Source organism: Siniperca chuatsi, linkage group LG14 (assembly GCF_020085105.1).
Source record: "Siniperca chuatsi isolate FFG_IHB_CAS linkage group LG14, ASM2008510v1, whole genome shotgun sequence".
NCBI lineage: Eukaryota > Metazoa > Chordata > Actinopteri > Centrarchiformes > Sinipercidae > Siniperca > Siniperca chuatsi.
Genome location: NC_058055.1, coordinates 492,768 through 515,248, shown reverse-complemented (window position 1 = coordinate 515,248; position 22,481 = coordinate 492,768). Strand labels below are relative to the sequence as shown.

At 42.0% G+C, this 22,481-nt stretch overlaps 1 protein-coding gene across 3 annotated transcripts in view; it reads left to right on the top strand.

The window, feature by feature from the left end:
- Positions 1-12,818: 12,818 nt before the first annotated feature.
- The window catches only part of amot (angiomotin), a 78,995-nt gene continuing 69,332 nt past the window's right edge, over positions 12,819-22,481 (top strand). For 2 of the 3 annotated variants that reach the window (XM_044222425.1, XM_044222423.1), the window contains exon 1: positions 12,819-13,174. The gene's annotated coding sequence lies outside the window, so the exon portion shown is untranslated. The remainder of the gene's footprint in view (positions 13,175-22,481) is intronic. The other variant, XM_044222426.1, reaches the window with a different exon arrangement.

Here is a 22,481-nt window from a genome sequence, read left to right as displayed (position 1 = left end):
TGCTGGGCTGAGCTTGCGGAAGAAGAAGGCACATGGATGGAGTCTGGCTGGATTCCCCTGCTGCTGCAAGAGCACCACTCCTACTCCTGTAGTGGAGGCATCCACCTCCACGACGAAGGGTTTCTCCGGGTTGGGGTGAACGAGGAGCAGTGCGCTGGTGAAGGCTTCCTTTAGGGTGTTGAAGGCCTCATTGGCAGCTGCTGACCAGGACAGTGACTTGGGCTTATTATGGAGTAGGTTGGTAAGTGGAAACACAATGGAGCTGTAGCAGCAGGGGAAGTGGATGGCCAGATATAGCCGTGGTGTAATACTTCACTGATATACTCCTCCATGGCCTTCTACTCTGGGATGGATAATGGGTATATCTTCCCGTGGGGCACTGGCTCACCCAGAAGTAGATTAATAGTGAAGTGGTCTGGAGTTTGAGCACCTGAGATGAAGTTGCCGGCTGACCCGGAGTCGAGGAGAGCATGGGCTGGAATAGAGATATTGGGCGCAGTAAGTTTTACAATGGTAAAGAGTGGCTTAATTTTATTTATGGAAGGGAAGATGGTACTCACCGTGGGACGAGGTGGACGAATGGGCCATGTCGTGATCACATGCCCCGTAGCCCCACAATACAGGCCTAAATCCTGGGACAGCCGCCTCTGCCGCTCAGCCGGTGTCAGGCAATTATTTTCTAGTTGCATAGGTTTGCATACTGGTTCTGGAGGGCTGATGGGCTCTGGCTGGCGAACTGATGGTGACTGGTGACTGGCCCTGGTGTTCTTCTAGACACGACTGCATGCAAGTGGCCACACGGATGGAGAGCTGGATGAATCGGTCGAGGCCAATGGTATCCTCGTATGCAGCGAGATGCAACCGCACCCTGGAATCCAACCCCTGGCAATGAGTTGCGATGAGAGATTGTTCATTCCAACGACTGGCAGCTGCGAGAGCCAGAACCTGAGTGCGTAGTCGTTGGTCAACGGGTGACGAATCACCTGCTGGAATGCTGAAAACATCTTTGAAGTGGCTTATGAAGGTGTTTAGAGATTGGGTAACTGGTCAGTTTTGCGTCCACAGTGATTCTGCCCATTGGAGAGCTTGTCCATGCAACTGGGATATGACGAAGGCCACCTTGGATCGTCAGGGTAAAGGTGCGGCTGCATCTCCAGGACCAGTGAAGACTGCAAGAGAAAACCGTTGCAGTCCTCCGCCAAGCCAGAGAAGGGCACCAGATTGGCCACGGGACTGGCATACACTGGTGGAAGGAGTGATGGCGGAAGTGACGGAAGTGCTCGCTGGTGTGGAGGTAGGTGGATTGGGGGAAAGTAGTCGTCGGAAACCGTCAACCAGTTCCCGAAATGGATCCGTGGAGCTCATGCTGTTGTCCTGTTTGCGGTGGTCCGGTCTTCTGTTACGGACAGATAGGTGGGAGACACCGATATGGAAGCAGATTTAATGAGACAACAGCAGAGTAAACACAGTTTGCAGGTAATGGGTATTAATGAGGATGCAGAATGTTCACAGATACTGTCCTTAGTCTTACGGATCCGTTGATGATGGAGGGGTAGCTGGTAGGGAATCCACACTGGAGTGGAGCACACGCTGGAGCAGGATGGAGTGGAACACACGCTTGAGTGGAAACACAAGGAAGTGGGAACAAGCTGAAGTGGAATCATGCTGAAGTAGGTAGATGTAGTTGTCAAGAGTAGTCCTTCTAGTCTTGAACAAGACTGGACAACTGACTCGAGTGAGTGGTGTGCCTTTATCCTATCGTGATTGGGTGCTGATGGGGAGCAGGTGTGTGTAATTAGTATTCTGGTGAGGGAACGCGCTGAGGTTGGTTGACAGGGGAACCTGGCGAGTCTGTAACAGCTGTAGGGCACCAACAGCACTTTTCTGTGAGGCCTCATTGCTGCGATTTCGTCTCGGTCTGAAGTCAATTCAACTAACCCCTACATTCTGCAGAAAATTTGAATATAGTATGTTTTTATCTGATATATTTTTTATTTTTAAATACAAGTATTTTCAAAACAGCACTGAATTGCTGATGGGGAAATTCAAGCAGTGGGTCAAGAAAGAAGACAAATTTCTCAGGTAGGGGATGTGATGATCTGTTTTACACGCACACATGATATTACATGTGTCTGTGACGATTATACGCTATTCATGATTCTTGAGAACTCAGAAATTTAAGCTACTCTGTGTTGCTTAAGTCCTGCCCTAATGGAGGAATCTTCCTGAGTGCTATTTACCCTGCCTAGTTTCACCTGAAACTGACCTTCTCACCTGAAACTGACCTTCTTTGTTTCCATGATGATGATAGGCCTGATTACTGGGCCATCATGGAAACAAAAGGTCAGTTTCAGGTGAAATTAGGCAGGGTAAACAGTAGACACTCAGGAAGACTCCCTGAGGGCAGGCAACACAGAGTAGCTTAAATTTCTGAGTTCTCAGACCATTTTCACAATTGAGAATGACTTCCGGGTGGGAGCCGAAACGTCTTGATTCTGAAAACATTGTCCAGATGACTACGACTGAAACCTTTTCTACTATGTGTGTAAATCCTGGTAAGCCTGGCTTACCACAAATGCAAATATTTTTCAATGTATGTCTGTCTGAAGAGTGTCATAAGCAAAAGGATTTGAAAAACATAAGCTGCTCAGATTGTCGGTGCATTTGAAGATCGGTGTCTTGTTTTAAACAGACGCAAAAATGTGACAGAAACCAAACATCGCAAAAGAGCTAGTCCGTGTGATAAGACAAAATATTGTGACGATTGTGGTCATCTGAATGCCATCAGCTACAACGTGGTCATTGCGGAAATCTGTTAAAATCAGACATACAACATCAGTGTTTCATCCAATCAGAAAAACCGTCCCCGCCACAGAATAAATATGTCTTTTATGACTTAGAAAGGCGAACATAACAACAAACACGAAGCTGTTTTTGTCTGTGCGACTGATTTTGAAAACCAAATATGGTGTGCCTCTGATGAAAATTGCGTAGATCTTTTTGTGAAAAAATTTAGGCAGCCAAAGTACAAAAACTACACGTTCATAGTGCACAGTGCGTCAGGATTTGATAATTACATCATGCTGGAATACTTCACCAACCAGGGGATCACCATATTATTAGTCATATTAATGCACAACAATGTATACAAACAAAGGTGGCTCAATTCTTTCAGTTTCGCGCCAATGCATTTGTCAAGAGCTCCTGAAGTGCTAGGATTTGAAGATGCCAAAAAATTTGAATTTGAGGCCAAAAAAACAGACCAGATTCTACAGGACTTTTTGAAAAGTGACGAGATACCTGAAAGGCCTGACCCACGGAAGGCGCTGTTTGGGGACCGCACCAACGTGTACAGACTACACTTACACTACAAAGTTATTATGACTTCACAGAGTTTTATCCAACTGTGCAGGCTGTGAAAAGCTACCCAAATGGACATCATAAAGTAATCTTCCGTGACATCAAGCCGATTGAAAATTACTTTGGGCTGATAAAATGTACTCTGCCTCCTCCCAGGGGATTGTATCACCCTGTGCTTCCATATCGCTGTAACAATAAGCTAATGTTTCCTTTGTGTAGAACATGTGCAGAGGTTCAAAACCAGACCAGTGCCTGTAACCACACAGATCCTGAGAGAGCCCTCTTGGGAACTTGGGTCAGCTTAGAACTGCAAAAGGTTGTTGAGAAAGGTTATATTGTCACCAAGATTGATGAGGTTTGGCATTTTGCAGAGAGGAGCAATGATCTGTTCAAAGAGTATGTAAAAACCTTCCTACAGCGAAAACAGGAGGCTTCAGGTTACCCTTGTTTTGCAAAAGATGAAGAATCTAAAGCAAAATACATACAGGACTAATATGATAAAGAGGGTATTCAGCTAAATCAAGATAAAATAGCTGTCAACAAAGCTTTGCGAAGTATCAACAAACTGTTGCTCAACCCTTTGTGGGGTCGTTTTTCGATGCGTGGAAACCAGGCTATATGCGAAACTAGTGACAGACCCTAAGCAATTTGCCCGCTATATGTTTAGCGACTAGTATGATGTCATACAGTTTGCATTTGTATCTGATGATGTTGCTCTTGTTCAGTGGAGATACAGATATACATACATATTTGTTGGAGCCTTTACGACGGCTCATGCAAGAGTTATGCTTTATGATGTGATGGACAAGCTAGGGGAGAGATGTATCTATTCTGACACAGACAGTGTTGTTTTTAAGGCAAAGGATGGAGATTGGGTCCTAGAGATAGGCCCTTTTTTAGGGGGATCTAACTGATGAAATGAATGGAGACACTGGGGGTGATGATTACATTGGAGAATTTGTGTCTGGTGGTCCAAAATGTTATGCTTGTCAGACTCTGAACAACAAGACACAGTTGAAATGCAAAGGAATCACTCTGAATGCATGCAACGCGGCCATGGTAGCTTAGTGAATCTTGTGTATGAGTTTGTGAATTGTAACGAGACATCACAAAATATACGACATCAGACACAATAGTGAGGAATAAAAAGGCATTTGAGTTAAAAAAAACAAATCAGTTGTTGAAAGGCTTCAAGTGGTGTACACCAAAGTTGTGTCTTCTCTGATCTGACAACCTTACCCTATGGCTATTAAAATGGGGGGCAGTGAGCATGTTGATTTTGATTTTAGACTATAGCATCCATTTAGTCTAATTTTATCAGGGCCGTCAAATAGTGGAAAGACTTGATTGATTGATTAAAAACGCTGAAAAACGCTGGCAGCCATTGTATGACGATTTGTTAAAAATTAGAAATGTGAATTTTATTGAAGCTTTGCCTTTGTCTATTATATGATGATGCATTGTTACCTGTAAATAAAAACTATTTGTTGATTATTGATGATTTAATGACTGCAGCTAGTAATAATGTTGAGGTCCAAAATGTATTTACAAAGTATGTGCATCATAGAAACTTAAATTATTTGGTACAAAATTTGTTTTTTCAAGGTAAAGCCAGCAGTACAATTAATCTAAACACAAGTAAGTGTTCCTTACGGGTATCTATTGATTGATTATAAAGCCAAGACACCCGATCATCTCCGGCACAGAACTGATCTGCTTTCTGACCAGCCTGTTGTGTATGTGTCTAAGAAGACATAAAAACGTCAGAACATATCAGAAGAAACTTTTCTTTATTGAAAATTTGGCATGGCTCATCTCCTTCTCAGAGAAATAATATTATTAAATTGGCATCCCCAGACTGTCACAGATATGCCAGGCTCCACCATCAGTTAATCACACACACCTGCTCCCCATCAGCACCTAATCACAGCCAGCATAAAAGCTCAGCACTCAGCCAGTTGTCTGACCTTGTTGAACTAAGAACTGCCCATAGGATTCTTCATGACTCCTACAGGCCACTCCAACATGATTCTACTTCATTGTGATTTCCACTCCAGCGTGTCTTCACTCCAGCTTGTTCCTACTCCTGCGTGTTCCCCACTCCCTCCTACTCCAGCGTGTTTCCCTCTCCATCCTACTCCAGCATGGTATCCACTCCATTCCACTCCAGTGGAATTCCCTGTCTCTGTACCTGCATACCTGTCTGCTCTGGCTGTAATCAAATAAACATACATCTGTTTCCATATCGGTATCTCCTGCCTCTCTGTCCGTACACAGACTTTATTTTAACATTACATGAGATAGGATACAATGTTTTAAAAGGAAAGGTACCTTTAAGCAAATCACAGAATTAACAACTAAGAAAAGAAGAAGGCGGGGATTAGACTAATTGCTAATAAAAAGGTGTGTGTGTCAAAGAAAAAAAAAGATGTTGATTAACCAGTCTGGAGGATTTCTCTTGCCTCTCATGAGTATTGCTGTGCCTTTTATATCGAGTCTTATTGCTTCAAGACAGAACTAGAAGACCATGAAGTATGCTCAAAAAATGTTTCAACAACTTCAACAACTTGATCTTTTAAGAAGACGACCTGCATGAGCCTATTTGAGAGACCGCAGAAAATGAATTTGATCGTGCTATTAAAGGAATTTTGGAGCAGAAAACTGAAGACATTCATGAAAAGGCTAAAAAATATTGCATCGCATTGCAGAGATTTCTCACAGTGGTAAAGCAGGGAGAACGGGATCAGAATACGCTAACTTTGTCTGTCCCAATCGATGAGGTTGTTCAAGGTTCAGAACAGGCTAACATGGAGGCTCAAGAAAGAAAAGACTGTGATTGAGGAAATTTAAAAAAACATTCCAAAAAACAGCAAGAATAAGGCACAACATATTTTGGACAAAATGTCATCCTCAAAGAACATTACTTCATGGACTAAACAAGGAGAATTTGTATTTAATGGAAGGCCGACATCCTTTCATTAAATACAAATCCATCCTGTAGGCATTTGGATTACCAAATGTCAGGGTCGTCTATCACTGCTCTTTTAGACATGGTTGGTTGGTGATCGGGTCTGATTATAGCCAAATTCCCTGCCAACATGACTGGTATACAAATTCCTGTGCACCCTGGTTTCAATGTGGCTTGAAGTAACAGATGTTCTCCACAGTACCAAAACACATCTGCTATTGGGAGTGATCCATTGGAGTAACTTGGTAGGGCAAACCCTCTGCGAATAACGGTCATGATGCTATTGGTTAGTTTTGTGGTCATGATCCCCTTGGTCAGACTTGTGGCTGCAGATTTGTTCACTCTTTTATGTGTGGGCACAAATGCCCCTTTTCCAATCACTTCCGCACACCTTTTCCTCATATCATTCTTTGTATCACATCTGAGCCTAGCTACTCCCATATTGCTACATTGTAAGGCTGACTGGTTCCTGTGTCTCACGATGCACAGTGGAAACATTACATCCTTGGGCACTACCATTATCAGGGGCACAAAAGAGCTCTCGTCCTGTTATCTGGAGAGCACCTTCGCAACTCTGAAAGGTCAGGCGCTGTTGTGGAGCGACCTTTGCCACGGCCCACAGTACACAAGCAACGTAGCACTTTCCCCGACTACTGACATCCTGTTTGCACATATCTGGTGTGAATGGCAATGGTCTCACCTGAGGTGTTCTCCCAGTATTATAACATGTTATGCACATTTCTTTAATTGTCTGTTTGGCAGAGAATTCCATCCACTCATAAAACAGATTATTTTTCCCTCGCACCATTCGTTGCTTACTTAGTGACATCAACATACTCAAGCGGGCCTTGGTCTAAGCTGAACTGATAGCTCGTTTAACTCTTTCAACCCCTGATTTAACCTGCCATTACGGTCTCACTTCTGACCCCCCTGGCCACATACCAATTAGATTCTGTGCCCTCTGCAATCCTATGATCCTTTCTGACTCCACATTCACACAGTGGTCTTTCAGGCATCTAATCACTATTACAGTATGTCTTCTTTTCTCATAACGTTTGTGAAGTGGCAACCCTTGGGCTGTTTGTCCAAGTATTCTGATTGTTATGTGGCCATGGCTTGTTGGTCTGTCATACGTCAGGGTCAAGGTCTGAATCGGTGTAGATGTTGACATGCTTTCCTGCAGCCAATTTGCATGCTGCTGCGAGTGCTTTGATTTCTGCCAACTGTGTTGAACATGGCTGATCTACTCCCTGGACTTGGGTGTCATGGTACAGCTGTACCATTCCTAGTGTCTCTGTCTTTTTGTCCCCTGTGGGTTCCCCTCCTGTGTATGTCTGTGTGTGTGTGTGTGTGTGTGTGTGTGTGTGTGTGCTGCAGCCTCCGGTGAACTTCCAATCAGAGACTGACATACCTGCTACCCATTTCCTGCTGCTCACCTGCTCTCCATCCACAAATCAACACCTGGCAGTATATCTCCCCGGCTCTTCTCACCAGTCTTTGCCAGATTGTCCATTTACCCAAGAAGTATTACACATCGGCCTCTGACTTACCTTTCTAGAAGATTACCTTCATGTTATCTGAAACCCTGACTTACTCTCTGACTCCCTGTGTTCAGGTTTGTTCCTCTCACCTGCCTCCGAGATACTCACTGGCTTTCCAGGCAGACCTCACCTCGGATCTCCATTGCTCCACCTCAGCTTGCTGTCCTCGATCTGCCCGCCTGCTCTCCAGTCTCTTGCCAGCCCACTGTCTTCACCCAGTCCACTGGCTCACAGCGGCTACTCCGTTACTCATTGTACTTTATGATAAACTGAAACTAACTACTTCAACTCCCTCTGTGCTAGTCATGCTTTTGGGTACCATAACATTTTGACAATGTTTGATTGGCGGCTTTGAGCTGTGCAATGCCATATCCAGCATGAGCCATCAACAATGTCAAATATGCGTCTATGGGCTCATTATGCATATCTGGTCTTGCTTTTAAGAACACGTCTGTTTGTGTTGCACAGTCATGTGGTGTGCCGTCTGAAGGTAGAACCATTTTGGTAGCGGGATTAATGGTGTTACATCGATGAATAAGTTCTGGTGCTGCCAGAATAACTTCATACTTGGTTTTCCTTGCCTGGTTGAGTACAAATCTGGGACTTGTAAGCAGTGCATGCAGCTGATGAGATGTGTACAATGTCAATGGGTGGCCCATTGTTACTTTTGAGACTTTTTGGTAGGCAAAGGCTGCTGCTGCCAATACCAGTTAGGGTTAGATAGGCGACTGTGGTTTAGTAGTAGAGCGGGTCGTCCACCAATCGGAAGGTTGGTGGTCTGATCCCATCAGACTGACTGGAGTGTGCACTGAGTATAGTAGTGGTGCTACTATTGGTTTTCCACCGATTAACATGGGTACAGACTCTGTAAGAGGTATCATTTGACGTTTCCCAGAGAAGCCGAGGGTCTTGATCGATGACTTTGAGAGGGGGAGATAAGAGCCTTTCTTTCCAATACAGGAATAGGTTGCACCCGTATCCACCATGAATGCATGTTCTTGTTGGTCAATGAGTACTGGTATGGTGGTTTCTTGTTTAGGATGTGCAGAGATGGCCGGTAATATCCCTTCCCGACCAGCTTCTCTGGGCATCCCTATGGCTGCCATTCGGATGCTGGACCAGTCCATGGGCTGATTGGGCAGTTTCTTTTTCTGTGGCCAACTTGGTTGCATCCCCAACACTTATCACCAGGCTGTTTGGGTTGTCCCTGTTGAGGTTGCCCACTCCATGATCATGGTAGACCTCTCCATCCTCGGCCTTCTTTCATTATTTGTCGTCCACATCTCTGCTGAGTTCTATAGTTACCACCTCGTTGATTGACGTGCACATGGATGGGTGGAATTTGTGGGACTTGTGGCTGTTGCAGTGACTGTTGTGGTGGTGGCTGAGTAGCTGGTGGACATTGTTGTGGTGCCACTGCAGTTGGCACTGGTTTGACCATTAGTTTGAACAGGCTTGCGGTTGTGCTGTTGGAATTCCATGCACTGCCTGTTTCATCCTTCCACCTGCGCTGGAGGAATTTGGTAGGACATTCATCGTCCTTCAGTTTCTCATTCTCCAGTTTGGAAAGGCCCATTCTCTCTGGCTAGTGTTTTCTTACTGCAGCCCAAATCTGCGTTCTGTATTGTCCAAAGCCGACGTCATCCAGCTGATTGTAGAACAGTGCTCTTGCCAGGAATGCATCAGTGGAGATTTCTGTGGTCACATGTTTTCCTGCCACATGCATGAGCAGTGCCTTGATGTCTCCCAGGGCAAGCCTCATTCCTCCAGTGCTTTCTTCCAGTGCAGCAATCCATTTATTAGCTCCTTCTGTAATCTCCGGGAGTCTGCCTGCCAGCCCAATCATATCCATAAACGACCGTGGGATGCATGTGGAGTTTCCGTCTTTTACCACCAAGGGGCACAGTTTGTCATATTCGTCCTGGTCAAGCAAATCTGGCTCTTGTGCAGCTGCGGTGTGGCCATAGGTTTTTCCGCGTCTTAGCTGGTACCTGCTTTCCATCTTTCCTTCATCCTTCCCCTCCACCCATCGACTTCTTCTTCTTCCATATCTCTGCGGAGGACCCATTCACTATTGTGGCATGGCCTGGATTCATAGAGACCCCGCTCCCTTCCGTATTGTTGCTCCAACTTACAGACTTTACGTCTGGATCGTTATTCACTTTCATTTTCACTTTCATCCTCAGTGTGTTCCTCCTCTTCCTCGCAATATGGTGTTGAGTGCATTGGGGATGTTGCTTTGTCTGCCCTTGATCTGGGGATTGCATCATATTCTGCCTTTCCCTCATCCATGTCTCTCTTTTCATTAACTCATCTGCATTTGGCCTCATTCGATGAGCTTGCAACTTTGACTTTTTTATTGCTGGTGGGCTGTTGGGGCTTTTTCATCTCTTCGGGAGCTCCTGATACCTATTCTGTCTTTTTAAATGAATCGTTCTTCTCTTACCTGTCTGTCATATATCTCTTTTTGTTGACTTACTTGTCTGTCATAAATCTTTTCTTGTTGTCTGTCAAGCATTGTTTTTGGTTCATTGTAAGGGGTGACAGGGCCCACATCTATTAGGTCATCTGTGACTCCTCTGTCATGTATACTCACTAGGGGGTGTACTTGGAGATACCCTCTCTCTTACAATGCTCAACACAAAAAATGCATCACTCATTCGTACTTTTGCCGCAACTTACAGTCATACAGAATTTCTCACTTCTGGCCAGTATTAACTGTGGCCTCTCAGTGTTGCCTGCCCATTCAGACCTCACCTGACAGTTTATTCTGCCTTTTTGAATGAGCGTTTATCTACAGGTCTAGACATAAAAGATATCAATATACATACAAGTCATAACTCGGGCCTTGTCCTCATAGCTTATAGGTTAGTATTCATTATTATTCATCTATCAATGCATGCTTTTCACATAATCACTCTAAAAATCACATCGAACTCTTTTATAATTTAGATTATTTAGGGAGAGGCTACGTACTGTCTGCGACCCAGGCGAACGCAGCGCTCAGATCCAATCAGTATTTTGCAGATTTTAACAAAAGGCTTGGGTTTACCTTTGTTTTGCTGGTCACCATTGTTCTGAGCTGCAGTTGTCTTGTCCAAGCCGCAGGCCCCGCTGCCCTCCAGGCCAATGACTCGCCAATAAATGTGGGAGAAAAACCTTCAGCTGGACCAGATGTCTTCAGGTCCTCTCTCACACACTGTTTTGATATTACAGTAAAATCTATATGGCACTGGACTCAAGTGTTTTATTGAAGAAGATTTAAACAAAGTATATGTAAAACCGAGTTGGTTCATGAAGCAACTGAACAGGCTCAGTTGTGCATTCAATTATAGTTTCAAAACATGCTCCTCCAGGCTGGTTGTTGGGATGTTCCCTATTGGTCCATAATCAAAACAGAAATCATTGACAGTCTCTGATTGGTTATGAATTATTATCCCATTATGCTTTTACCTGTGTGAGGGTGCCACACAGGTAATATTTATTTTTGACTCCTGAGAAGATTTTATTCTCACAACTCTCATGTATGTCCATGAAATGTAGACACTTTTTTTATAATCTACAGTATATTCTAAACTATATAAAAAAATAAAGGCTTTGCCAATTACATTGTTGCTTCAGATTGAAAAAGAAAACATGTTAACAGTTTTTTCTTGCCACTGTCGCCAATGCTTGCTCATGGTGGGATTTGTTGGGTCTCTGTAAATAATATTATAAAGAGTACGGTCTAGATCTGCTCTATAGGAAAAGTGCAATGCGATAACTTCTGTTATGAATTGGCGCTATATAAATAAAATTGAATTGAATTGAACAGACTAGAAAACTATACTGGATTAAGGCAGATAGCTTATTTTTAATATACCAGTCCATTTAAGAATAGATAATTAGATCTAACATAAAGCTGTCCTCCTATAAAGGGGGTGGGGGGTGGAGGTTGGTTCAAAATTAAATACATTATGGGCTTATGTATTATTAGATTCTATGGCTTTAGTTTTACATAAAACAGTGCACAGTATAGTTTACAGTGCTAAAGAACACTCATTGAGTCCTAAACTCCAGAAATAGGTTGGTATTTTTTATCATCTCAAACTCACTGGAATTTTTGAATGGATGGTGATAATTTGTGAAGATTATCTTATTGAGCATTAGGCATTACCTCTAAGTGTCATCAAGCCTTTGTTGGCCACAGAGTTTGTTTTCTGCGTCAGTCCAGAGGAAGAATCCCATTAGACTTTTGCCATGGAACCACAGTGATGCTAACGTCCTGGTTGGCCTACAAAAAAACGTCATCCCTGGGGCACTAAACACAGCAGCAGTTGGTGACCAATCAACATCTCTTACTACGTCCGACCATACAGTGTAATTCTAGAGCATGTTGGCATGTGCATTGTCACTCGAAATTCCGATATTTTCGTCAGCACCTAAAGGCAGCACAGGGAACGCCAGTCTGCTCAAACGCACAAAAGCCCCTTTGTCATTTTTTTACTCCTCCTTATTACTTTTTCATCTTTTTCTGAGTTCATGACTGTGAGATGGAACTCAAAACCGACAGAAGAGCCTGATAAACTGTTTAAACGGACCCACGTCAGATCTCCAAGCTTAAAGAGCTCTTTAAAACACGTTAAAAGCTCGGATCCAAAATTAGTTCAATTTGTGTTGAGCATATACAAAAATGTGACCGTAGAACACATTATTTTATTTCATATTTAGGTTATAAATGTGTGCTTTACTTAGTGCTTGAACTTAACCTATATACAAGCCAAACACAACCAATAAAAAACATACTGATATTGTAACATTGTAGGCTATTTGTTACTTCCATAGGCTGGTCTGTTATCTATCCGTTTTATAATTAGATTTATTCGATTAAAAAGACTCGATTAGAAAAAGGGAGGAGGAGGAGGGATTTCCCTGCTCCAAAAAAACTCTTTCCTCCAGTTTCCATTAGGTGGAGGAGGACGAGGAGGGGGGGGGCAGGACATTCCTCTCATACTGCAGACTAGGCAGGGGGGAGCGTCGTGCTACTTCTTCTGTACCGCTTCTTTTTTTATGGTTAAACATGAACTTTACGAGGAAGGACGAAGACTTTGTGGCCGCGAACATGCTCCTATTCCCGGAGAAAGGATTAAAACCCGCGTCGAGACTCACGATTGACCGGCAACAGCGAGTTTTATTATTGTAGAGGGAGATTTTCAGCAGCCGGATGAGCCACTTCAGTCCCGCAGGAAAGGAGAAAAATAACTGAAAATGATGTTTCACTGAGTTGAAGGACCGGGAAAGTAAACGGAAGAAGCTCCACAGAAAGGTAACACTGTGCGTTTACTGGCATATTAGGAAGTTTAAAAGTTTGATTAGCCTAAACTGTGTGCCGTTCTCCCCACTTTTGCTATTTCTATAGTGAAAATCTGATTTGAACGAATGTTTTCCTACATGTTAGAGAGTTAGAACATAGTTTGATTAACCAGAGTGACCAACCATTCAGTAGACAGGGGCCCTCAAAGTTTACCCATATTGGACCCCCACCCCAGCTAAAGACACAAGTATCTTCTTCAAAAATAAACAGAACATTATGGTTCTCTGATGATTGGAATGCTTATAAACAAGGTTATCCATAATTTCAATACTTTTGGTCCAAAATAAATAAATATGCAAATTAGGTGATTTTTTTGTCCTTAAACCTTAATTTGTAAAAAACCCCCACAACAACAACAACAACTATAGTCATTTTTCTTTTGTATCATGAAGGCAGCCAGAACAAAAGGTTGTTAATAGTTTCAGAAAATGACTGCTTTTTTCAACGTGTTTTATCCACTCCTCATGTCAGTCACACTGGTTTCATACTTCATTCAGTGATGAGTTCTGTGAACTAATGGCTTTAAGTGACTTAAATATTTAATGCAAATATGGTAACTGAAGCTTGGATAATGTGAAGTGTAAAGGTGGGTGTATCCTTCACTGCATCCGTGTCTGTTTTACCAGAAGTGCTTCTGTTCGCTGCTTTTTCACCTTCAACTTTGAATTTTCCAGTGTGGGGGCCACACAAGGGGTCCTTGAAGTAGTTCCAGGGAGTCCTCAGGGACATGGGGAAAAAAAGTTGTTCTGTCACTGGTATTGCATATGCAAGGTTTCACTGAGCACGTTCATGTGCTCGCTGTAATCTGCTTAACTTGAGATTTGATTTCTATCACAGTGTTGACACGGTTCACAGTAACTAACATGATTCTGTTGACAGGTTGGTTAACAAAGGTTTGGTCTGTAAGCACTGCAACATGTTGCTGGGTTTTTTCCAGGTTGATCCAGGTTACTACATCAGGTGACCTTGGCCTGTAGAAAAATCATGCATATCACTTGTTTGGAGAGAAATACATTCCATGTCTTTGTTTATTTGAAAATTGCACAAATAAGATGTAAATTTGGAGAAATATTCTTGTATCATCATTTTAAATGAAAAAAAATGCAATTTGATGATCAAGAACAATCTGCATGAACAGAGTGATACATTATTCTGAACATCAAAAGGCAGATATGAATTAAGTGGAGTATTAAGACCGAGTTTAGAGGGAGGATTTGTTAAATTCAGTGACCAAAATCGATTTTACACACCTCAATTCAAATTAAACTCCAAGTGCTAGAAGTTGTGTAACAATAGGGGATGCCTATTTGCCCATCTTTTTTGGAATGTAGAGGTAAAAACGTGGCATGTGACATCAAACATACCGTGGTTACTGCTGACCATTTTCCAAAGTTTACCATAAGTTTTTACCTATGGGGATAACACTAGAGAGCTAATCTGCTAGCATAGATACTACTGGCTGACCACCATTGGCACCAAACCGAGTGTTTATTTAAATAAATATTGCAAAGGATACATTTTATTAGGAATTGGTTATTGAAAATTATGTTTGTTTTCTTTTTAACTACAAGTTGTGCCGTCTCCGAAGAGGGCACAACTGAATGCTTTATCACAATTTTAATGATCTTTATCATCACAACATTATCTGATATTTGTCCAAACAGACATTCTGAGCAGAGCTGGTGGAAGTCTTATGCTGCAGACCCACCCTTTTTTACAGTTTAAATTGTGTAATAGAACTGTGATACAGAAATTGTAAAGGATGTAGAGGATGCACAAGTCTTTGCAAGCTTTACTGCATTTGTCCCTTTTGTTGTAGAAAGTTGTATTTTGCGCTTCTTCACTGATTACCTTCCTACAGTACACATAGACAAGTTAGTAAGGCTACAGAAAATTTGCCTGGTGATGACTTTGGCTGTTGCTGTCTGTGAGGTCGCAGCAGCCCCTGTAGGAAATATTTGAGTGTGAATGAAAACCCCCTACAGATTACAGACTGAGGGGCCCAGTGGGTTTGACTCAGAGCCTAAAAATTCCTCTCACTGCTCTGCTTCTCTGTGATATAAACATTTCTTGCTCTACTTTTACCACTTTCTTCCAGCTTCTGCCTCTCTCCCTCTCGTTTTATTGCCCCTCCCCCGCTCTATTTCTCCAACTTCCTGTCATCTGCTCTGGCCATTTTTATTTTTTGTTCAAAGTCCTGGCTTGCTGACTTGACTAAATCTCGCAGTGGAAAGAAAGCTTTTCAAATCATCTCCCAGTTGGAATGGGACTGTAAAAAGATTTCTGAAATGGAATATCATGGAATTCAGGGGAGTTTTATGTATTTTGTTGAAAAGCCAGGAAATACCACATAATTGTACAAACAGTTCACTTTGAAGGAATAGTCCAGAAGGTATTACTATGGGTCACTTGTAGTGGTTTTCTATCTAGTTTGTTTCCTCCAATTTAATTCAATTCAGTTCAATTTTATATATATAGCGCCAATTCATAACAGAAGTTATCTCATTGCACTTTTCCTATTGAGCAGGTCTAGACCGAACTCTTTATAATATTATTTACAGAGACCCAATAAATCCCACCATGAGCAAGCATTTGGCGACAGTGGCAAGGAAAAACTTCCTTTTAAGAGGCAGAAACCTTGGACAGAACCAGACTCAATGGTGAGCGGCCATCCGCCGCTGCTGTGTTAGGTTTTGAAAAACACCCTAAGTAATACAAGTCAGAAAAGTGCTCTGATTAATTCATGGAAAGTTATTTGAAGTTGTTTTGTTTTTTAATATTTTATTTGAGATTTTACTTAAAGCAATGAGAAGAATCAACAAAAACAGTCAAGTAACAGGTAAACTCATATATGTGCAGAAAAAAAAAATAATATTAAAAGGCTGCCAGTTGTACAGAGTTCTTAAAGGGACAGTTCACCCCCAAAACAAAAAGACATATTTTTCCTCTTACCTGTAGTGCTATTTATCCATCTAGATTGTTTTGGTGTGAGTTGCTGAGTTTTGGAGATATCAGCTGTAGCGATATCTAGAGCAATGTCTCTTTCAAGAAATGATCACCCAGTTACTCAAGATATTCCACGGACGTTGTTGAGCAGTTTCATGTAGGAACTGTCGGTAGAAACAAAATTGTTGAATTGATGGAAATGGGGATTAAAATACACAAGGACAGACAAGCAAAGAGAGAAAGAGAACAACCCCCCCACACCCCTAAAAAAGGGTGATATACAAAACTTGACATGGTACACATATAAAACAAAACAAACAAGGATGAAGTGGTCATAATAATTATAATAATGCTAGTAACATAATGCAGTTACTAAATTAGTGTTTTAGGGGAGATCTGTTATAGTATGGGTGTCGTGTATGATTGTGTGTGTATAGGAGAGGAGATAAAAATAAATATAAATAAAATTAGAAGAAAAAGCTGCAAGCAGCGGTGAACTGGCCCTTGCGCCTGACCGCATGTCAGGGTGCGATGCAGCCTTGGCGTTGCTGCCGGAGGTCGGTCTACGCAGCTCTGAATTTTCATGTGTTCTGGACACTACATGAAGGAGACAAATGTCACTTCCTGTGTCCACTCTGTTCCAGTATAACAAGTGTATACCCCACCCTGAAAGTTTCATGTAAATCAAATGATGATTATCAAGTAAGGATTTCTTCCTGTTGCCAGTAGGTGGCGCTATGCCTATGACTGACTACTGGCATGTAGATGTCTTCAGGTCAGACTATTATTAAACATGAAATTTGGGGAAGATTGGACAATGTACACTTAAGTTATAACAAGAACGCCATGAAACAATAGAAGGAAGAGTTGGCAACGGAGTTAGCCTTGCCAAAACATTAGAACATTAGAATCATGGACAGAGGTAGAACTTTCCAGCTTTCTATGCTTTGTTTAAGTTTTCAGATACTCTGCAAAATAGTGTATATTAGTTTTGGATTTTTGGGTATTTTTAAACCAAGGTAGGTCAGGTGATCATTAATTGTTTTGAAAGGGACACTTTCACCGGAGACATCGGCGAGAGGCATGAAATCATGTAAAATTGATTGTGTATCTGGATAACATGCCAAAAGAGGTGATAAAATCTAGGAGAAGGCGGGCTGATTTTTCCGAGTTCTGTAAGTACAATATCACATCGTTGGCATATGAACTAATGAGTGTTTCCATACTTCCCACTTTTTCTCTCCCAATTTTACCCAGGATATAAATGATTCACCAAACCCCAACATATACTCAACTTGGTCGAAAGATTGCTACCCCACTGGCTTTCCCATGATCAGCATATATAGTATTAAGTAAGCAGTGTAATGTGACTGGCAATCTTGTAAAAGCACTAAGAGAAACGAACGAGACAAACATGCCTGAACCATAAGTAAGAACAACACACACCCCCACCCACCCTCCCTTGTGTCTCCCTGAACCAGACACGCGGCTTCCCATTTTCATCCAAAAAGCAGCTGCTGGGCAGGAAACTAACTCTGCTATCACAGACAACCCTCTCCGCGAAGGTATAAAACATAGGCTATATGATACCTTTTAAACAAATTTTTGACTTCTCCAGTGCTTTCAACACCATCCGGCCATCTCTGCTGGGTGAGAAGCTGGCAGCGATGCAGGTGGATGCCCTCCTCGTGTCCTGGATTGTTGACTACCTGACTGGCAGACCACAGCATGTGCGCCTGTAGCACTGTGTGTCGGACAGCGTGGTCAGCAACACTGGGGCCCCTCAGGAGACTGTCCTCTCTTCCTTCCTCTTCACCATCTACACCACGGACTTCAGCCACCACACAGTCCTGCCACCTTCAGAAGTTTTCTGATGACTCTGCTGTGGCGCGATGTATCAGTGGTGGTGATGAGACTGAGTACAGGGCTGTGGTGGGGAACTTTGTCTCATGGTGTGAGCAGAACCATCTGCAGCTCAATGCGACAAAGTCTTAGGAGCTGGTGGTAGATCTACAAAGGGCCAAGGCACCAGTAACCCCAGTTTCCATCCAGGGGGTCAGTGTGGACATTGTAGAGGATTACAAGTACCTGGGAGTACATATGGAAAATAAACTGGACTGGGCTAAGAACACTCAAGCTCTTTACAGGAAGGGCCAGAGCCGCCTCTATTTTCTGCGGAGGCTGAGGTCCTTCAACATCTGCCGGACAATGCTGAGGATGTTTTATGAGTCTGTGGTGGCCAGTGCTATCCTGTATCCTGTTGCATGCTGGGGCAGCAGGTTGAGGGCAGTGGACGCTAACAGACTCAACAAACTGATCCGTAAGGCCAGTGACATTGTGGGGGTGGAGCTGGACTCTCTGTCGGTGGTGTCAAAGAGGATGCTGGCCAAACTACATGCCATCTTGGACAGTGTCTCCCACCCATTCCATGACGTGCTGGTCAAACAAAGGAGTACCTTCAGCGGAAGACTCGTTCCCCCAAAAAGCACCACAGAGCGCCACAGGAAGTCATTCCTGCCTGTGGGCATCAAAATCTTTAACTCCTCCCTCTAAGTGTCAGTCTATATGACTCTAAGTCATTAAACTGGACATTGGATCATTAACATCACTGCAATACTTGAAATAATTGTGCAATATTCTCTGCTTAATACTGCTGTGCAATATACTCTGTTTTCAGTTTAATTTATTGATATTTATTCATACTTCTATTACTGCTGTGCAATATCCACCGTCTCATAATAATCTTAATAAGCTACACTTAACTTGACAGTACACATTATTATTATTGCACTATTACTTATATTATTACATTGTATTATACCGTACATACTTATCAACATACTTATCAACCTCTAAATCCACTTTGGTACACTTATTTTAGCTTTTATACTTATATCCACTTGTACTTAATTTATCTTACCTGTATTATAGTGTATTATATTTTGATTTACTTAGTAGTTCTATTCCTTCTATTCTCAAGTGTGCATTGACGTGATAGTGAGCAGCTGTAACGAAAGAGTTTCCCCTTGGTGATCAATAAAGTATTTCTGATTCTGAAATGCTAATAAGGTTAGGGAAAATTATCCAATATCTGCACTTGAAGCTGGGCATTCACGACAACAACTTAAAATTGACCATTGTAACAACAGATACATGTGAAACATTCTCTGCAGTCAAATCCAAGTGTGGCATACTTAAACTGCATTTAACAAACAGTTCCCTCCCCTTGTCCCGTCATGCACACAGGATTAACTATAAGCTGGGTGAACATTTTCAATATATGGGTCTACTTCCCTTCGTGTGTGTTGTGTCCTTTCCAAAAACAGTGCTGCCTCCTTCAGGTCATCAAAGACTGTAGGCACTCCACCATCCTGGTGATGAATGTGAAGCCTGGCCTGGGTATTATGGAGTTAGAGCAGTCTGACAAATAATGAATGCACACAGGAGGATTCATAAATGTATTTCGGGATTTATATATAAACGACTCTCCACAAAAATATTTTTTAATGCACACAAAAATACTTATTGTTGTATACAAATGTAAAACAAATAATAAAAATTCAATCGAGTCACGTCAGGGGAGTCTCAAAAACCCCCCACACAAATGCAGTTTGTAAATGCAGTTCAACAGTTTGTATAGAAACATCCAAATATGTTTTTGATGAAAATTGCAAATAATACATATATTTGTGGATTGCTATTACATTTATTTAAAACAAGAAATATTTGTGTGCATCAGAAACACTTGTGAACCTAGGGCTGGGTGCAATACTTTTTTAAAATGGATTTATAAAATCCATTTTAACAAAAAGAAAATTCAATACACATTATGATACAATTACTCACTTCAAAGGAGGAAGCTGTTCAAAGACCTGGGAGCAGCTGGAGTTTTTACTCTACACACTATCAACCTGGATAACTGGACTAAAATTAAGAAAATTATCTGTTACAGTATTGGACCATATAATAGGCATAGGACGATATGAAAATTTCAGTAATAAAGCTGAAAAATAAAATAAAAAAATAACAGATGAAAAAACAAGAATGTAGCTAGTATAGTTTGAAGAAGCTACAGGCCACAGCATCTGCCATGCGCAGCCGTTGGCAGTCGATTTGAAGAATTTTAGCATAGCTCTTTAAAACAACAAAATAACAAATTTAATCCATTTTGGAAAGAGGCTGTAATATAACAATTTGGAAAAAGTGAAGTGCTGTGAATACTTTCCGGATGCACTGTGTTCTCTTTTCTTTTGGTTGCCATGATTTTCTGTGTCTTCCTTTTTCAATTGCCAGTTTGTGGTCACTGAGCCTGTACTAGTTAGTATCTGTCTCTGCTTTCTATCTCTGACAGTAGAGAGATATTCTGCCAGTTCATAATCTCTTTTTAGGGCGAGATACAGTAACCTTCTGATCTACTTTGGCTTTTAATTTCTTCTTTCCAATGTTCCAAATAGGTTTCTTTACATTGCGTTATAATGGGGTTTACTCTGATTGGTGTTTGGAAAGAAGTGCTATTGTGAGACTGGTCAGAGTGTGTCTGGGGGCAGTTAGTCTCAGCACCAACTGACATCAGGGACTCTTTTCTGGGCTCTGGTTTTTGGAGGGCTTTGGAATGGAGGAGGTCTAGGGGCTGGATTTAAGGTGATTAAAAATGTAAATGGTAATGGACTGTATAGCGCCTTTCTAGTCTTCCGAGCACTCAAAGCGCTTCACACACTACATATTGCATTCACCCCATTCACACATTGAGGGCAGAACTGCTCATCAGTACAAAAAAAACTAATTAATCATTCACGGCACAGCCCTCCGGAGCAATTTAGGATTCAGTGTCTTGCCCAAGGACACTTTGACATGTGGGCTGAGGGAAGCCGGGATTGAACCTCAAGCCTTCCAATTGGTGAAATCTGCTCTACTATTAAGCCACAACCGTCCCCACTAAGCTACAGCCACAGCCACTGCCACTAAACCTTTTATGCCAAATAGAGTCGAAAGCTGTCTTGAAATCAATAAAACAAGTGAATATCTTACCATTTTTTGTTTGGTGTAAATGTTTGATAATTAAAGTGTGAAGGATTTATACATTGTCGGTGGTGCAGTGTTTTGGGAGGAAGCCAATTAGATTTTTACTTAATATGGAGTGTTTGTCAAGGAAATCTAGTATTCTTTTTTAAGAATACTACAGAATAATTTACCTAGACAACTGCTGACACAGATGTCACGGTAGTTACTAGGGGCTGATTTGTCTCCACTCTTATGAATGGGGGAAATGAGCTATTTGCACCAGATGTCAGGAAAACTTCTTGACTGAAATACGATACTGAATAACTTCAACACTGCACCCTGCATCTCTGGGGTTCTGCATTTGAGCATTTCCTTTTATAATGCTGTCTGGACCACAAGCTTTCCTTGGCCAAGGTGATTTTGTCTGTAGAACTGATGAGTCAAGGTTGTTTTTCTTTTGGAGGGGTTTCACCATAGCAATTTTGGGTGTGGTTCAAAAAACACCTGTCTGTAAAGAATAGTTTATAATAGCTTGGATCTCATCTGATAAACACTTAAATTTTTTTAAAAAAAAAGGTGGTGGATTGGATCAAGAGGGCAAGTGGAGGGCTTAAGCTGTGATACTACCTTCATGAGCATTTCAGCGTCAACCAGGGCAAAAAAACTCTAGGGTTACCTCACATAGTGAGGTAGGGGATTCTATATTATCACTACTTAGTTGAGCAATGCCAGACCTGATGGTGGTTATCTTATCCCTATGCTGCAAACTCTTCACATCTGGATGTGGAGAAAAGACCGGAGTCTAAGGGGACGGGAGCGGGTCGTCCACCAATCGGAAGGTCGGCGGTTCGATCCTAGCTTCCCCCAGCCCACATGTCGAAGTTTGTTGAAGTGTCCTTGGACAAGACACTGAACCCCAAATTGATGAGCAGTTCTGCCATTGGTGTATGAATGGGGTGAATGTGATATGTAGTTGCAGCGGTTTGAGTAGTCAGAAAGGTGCTATATAAGTACAGTCAATTTACCATTCTAGGGCTGCAACTATTATTGATTAATTGAAAACTGCCCATCAAAATTTTTCCAGAGCCCAAGGTTATGTCTTTAAATAGCTTGTTTTGTCCGACTGACAGTCCAAAACCCAGGGATATTAAATTTACCATAATAAGAAACCAAGAAATGCAGCAAACGCTCACATTTGAGAAGATGGATCCAGCGAATGTCTGACACTAGATGCAGGGCTTTTGGAATGGCAGTCTTGATTCCACTCAGGATGAATTGTAATAACTTCAGTGATCCTCTGGCTTTTCATCTA